We start from the raw sequence: 4,178 nt of genomic DNA, 5'->3' as shown, positions 1-4,178 counted from the left end.
TTCGGAGTCATTTTTAGCATTCAAGTGTAAAAGTTTATAAATCTTGGTCTTTTACAAAAATGTGCCTTTTCAATGAGCGCTTGTAGAGATTTGATAACTACTTCTTGAATGTATATTGAAGCCATACATCCCAAGAAGCTGACTGATGATTTGGTTTAATTTGAGGACCTGTTAGTCTCAGCAGATGGCCTCTGAAGTCATTGATTGTGCAGCAAAGGATTGCACACCCAATGACAGTCAGTTCTAACCCTGTAAGAATGTCCAACCCAGAGTTTGAGAGAACGCTTAACAGCAAAGCTGGGACATGTTCCCACGCAATTCCTGGAACTTAAAATACTTTTTTGCAATTGCACAACTAAAAGTACCCCTACACACAATTTTTAAGTTTGAATCCTCAAATTATATGTAATGCATGATTCAAATTAATAAAATCAATCAATCAATCAATCAATCAATCAATCAATCAATCAATCAATCAATCAATCAATCTTCAGGTTTTATAATTTGAGTAAACGTTGAGAATTTGTATCTTGAGAATTGTTTCATTTACAAATTGGGAATGGACACTGGGATGTAATGTAATAATAACCAGCGAAACCAGTAAACCAGCTGGGATAGTTTCCAGCTCGCCCAAGAACCTAATGAGGACAAGCAGTACTGTCTAAAAAGAGGGTGGATGGTTTTTTTTACACAAAATAACCAACATCCACGTCTATTTCTCATTTCTTTGTGAACATTCATCTGAGCCACAACAAATAAATGTAAATTAACAAATACATTGTCGATACTTTTTAGGACTTCTGAGGAAAAAAATAGTGGTAAAAGTCCAATAGTTAACAAAATAAGGAATGTTCATGGCTCTTCTGAGTAGGAGTGAGCAGTGTTTTCAAGCTGTGTTTTTAGGAGGCAGATCTGACGTTTTGCTGCAATTTGGCCATCTTGGTTTGTTTCTCTGCCAGGAGTATCTGTGCTTTTGCTGTTTTAGTTTCTTTTTTCAGGAGAAATTCATAGCCATGATCATCCTCTGCATGAGAAGGAATTGTCTCACTTTCCACTACAATCATAGGCTCGCCATCTCCCAAAACACCTTGAACCCCATGCAGATACAGTATCCAGAGTTCTCACTTCAAGTATTGTTCAGAATTTACCTTTCTTAATGGGTTTGTTTCCTGTTTGGGTATATTTTGCTTCAACATGGGACTTTAGTTGCTCAAGCCTGCAGTTCTTCCGTCTAAAATTCACCTGCTCTAAGGTCCTCTTCTGGCCCAACACCAATACATTCACAAGAGCCCTTAGCACTTGGAAATAAATCATTGAAAACACATTACGTTGTACAGTATGTGGTTATTTTGTTATATTCAGTAGATGATTTTTACTGTATATGCACGGAAAATGATCAAAAATGCATTATCATGATCAAAAATGCAATCTTGGTGGACGTATTACCATTGGCCAGAGCAGACACTTCACGCAGCAGTAAACATATCCAAGGTCAATGCTTGACGTCAACCTCTGCTTTGCTCCAGTGGTTCTTGGAAACACAAACACACATGCGCATGCACACAGTCATGTGTAGTAATCCCAACTCGGGCATTTCCTTCACCAAATAAACCTGTCTTTTTCTTTAAAACACATTAACAGTACTTTGGCGTGCTTTTATTTCTAGGAATAATAGTTCCCTGGCCCATCAGTCGTGTAAAATGCAATGCCTTAGCACATCTGCCTCACAGTTCAGAGGTTGTGGTTTCAAATCTGATCTCTGGTCTTTCCTGTCTGGACTTTGTATGTACTTCCCTGTGCCCAAGTAGGGTTTCTCCAGGTAGGCCACCCCAAAGATGTATGGTAGGTTAATTGGAGACTCCAAATTGTCTATGGATGTGAACGTGAGTGTGTATGGTTGTTTGTATACACTGTGTAGACAAACCACTTTAGCATGTACCCTACCTCTTACATAACACAAGCTGGGATAGGATCATGCAGTATACCCTAACATTATCAGTTAGGGAAGTAAAAACTCATCTTTTGAAGTACATGCTTTATGTTTATTTCATCGACAGTGGATATATTTGTACTTTTCCAGATGTGGCCTGCAACATCATTTTATATAGACCAAGAAGGCAAATCATGTGTGTTGACTTCATGTTTCTTGCAAATTGTCAAGAATTTGAACCACACTGAGAAATGATATAATGCAAGCAGTTTTTGTTACCAATCCCCAATTTAAAATAAATTGAAAATACTAGGACAATTTTTTGCTGGTCTCTGAATTCAAAACTAGTTACCCAACATATTTTGGTGTAAATGTGATAGTATAAGGCATGTGTTCACAGTCATAAGAGCCCTGCAAAAGGAAATCACAACTTATGATGTGAGTTTGACACCTCTGATTTAACAACATGTATATTTTTTTCTTTGTTGCTTGTCCTCATTAAGGTAGAGCTAGTTGGAGCCAATCCTAACTGACTTTGGGTGAGAGACGGGATACAATCCTGGAGTGGTTGCAGGCCAACTGTAGGGCTTCATCAGTTTCTCATGACAGGAAATGTTTGCCAAGTTTTGAATTTACAACAGGTTCAGTGCTGAATCGTGCAGCCCAGATGATCATATTTTTTTTTTTAGAAAATTTGATGCTTTACCTAATGGCTTTTATACTTCAGACAACTTTGGCAATTTAGTGACTTTGCTGCGTGACTAAAACATATAAAAAAATGATGAGCCACAAATCCGGCAACTGTCTGTTAAACAGATCTCAAAGGACTGACCCACTTTTGTTGAGAACAACAAGATAATATCCATTGAAACCTCACAAAGCCATCGTTAATAAACACATTATCTGCTGTCCATGCAACAAAAACCATAGACAGCTTGTGTTTCAATAGTTATGCACGAAGCAGCAAATGGACAATCACGTCGAAAGCTGTGTGTTGGTGTGTGTCTGTGTCTGTGCGCGTACGTGTGTGCATTGCTGTTCACTGCTCAATGTGTCGAACACCGGGCAGAATGTTTTGATCATAAACCAAAATAAACAAGAGGTTTTGGACTGACCCAAAAGTGATGAAAAGTCAAAGTCATCGTCATAGTCTCAACAATATGAGATTATTATTAGGGAATGAAGAATTTGACCTAATGTATATGCTGGCTGGGAAGTCAGGATCACCCAACTTAGTGGGATTTGTCTTTTGATTTTCTTAAAAATAAGACTCCTGAAATGAGCCAATCTACCCACAAAATTCCGTGCTCTCCAGTTAAATAAACCCAGTTTTTTACGAGTGAAAGTCAGCCGAGCATCTTAATCATTTTCAGATTCCTCATGTTATGTAATGTCCTTCAGTGTAGTTCATATCATTCAGATACTTGGAATGGCAACGTTTTGTTGATATTTGGTGAATATGGTGTGGAAAGAATGCAATGCGTTCCAGGTGGAAAATACACACTGGTCCACAAAGGATCCATTTTCAACTTTGATGACTAATAGGTATTTGAACAGATACAGATACGTACATTAATTTAGTATACTGTGTTGCAGGTAGTGAAATGATTTTCTTTAATTGGTTAATTAAATAAAATCATAGCTCACAGCAGTATATGTTTTCATTTTAGTGTCTAAATCACTCTGAGGTGGCATTTCCATATTCCTAAATAATCATGATACTGACTTGGTATTGATATTAATAATTAACAATCAATATACCAACCACGACTGCTTAGGTTACGCAAGGATGTTAAATTTTCTTTCTCCATTGGTTTAGTTTTGACACGAGCCAACAGTTTTGAGAGCAATATGGGCATTTGCAAGTGATTCACTGTGTTCTGCTGAACCGTTTGGGTTATTTTTGGCAAAAGCACAAACTGAATGCAAACGAACCGAAGCAATTGAGAAGGATCTTTGCAACTTTGGTGTTACCGACGCCTTACATGAGAAAGGGATCTAGTTTGAATCGTATGCAAACAATTTTGGGAGAGATATGAGGTTTTGCTAACAAGCTGTATTGTTACGCACAAACCCAAGATTGTTTGGCCAAAGGATCTTTTAGTTTTTTAGTGTCATTTCTGTTTCAAGAAATGAGCCAATCCAACGGAGAAAACTCTAATTGATTACAGAGCATCATGTGCTGCATCTGTGAAATGAAAATCTTTTGTTGTGATGTTTGTGACAATGAACTCATTTGACTCTTTGT

The sequence above is a fragment of the Syngnathus acus genome, chromosome 16 (genome assembly GCF_901709675.1).
Source record: "Syngnathus acus chromosome 16, fSynAcu1.2, whole genome shotgun sequence".
In the NCBI taxonomy this organism is placed as follows: Eukaryota; Metazoa; Chordata; class Actinopteri; order Syngnathiformes; family Syngnathidae; genus Syngnathus; species Syngnathus acus.
This window is presented reverse-complemented; position numbering follows the sequence as displayed.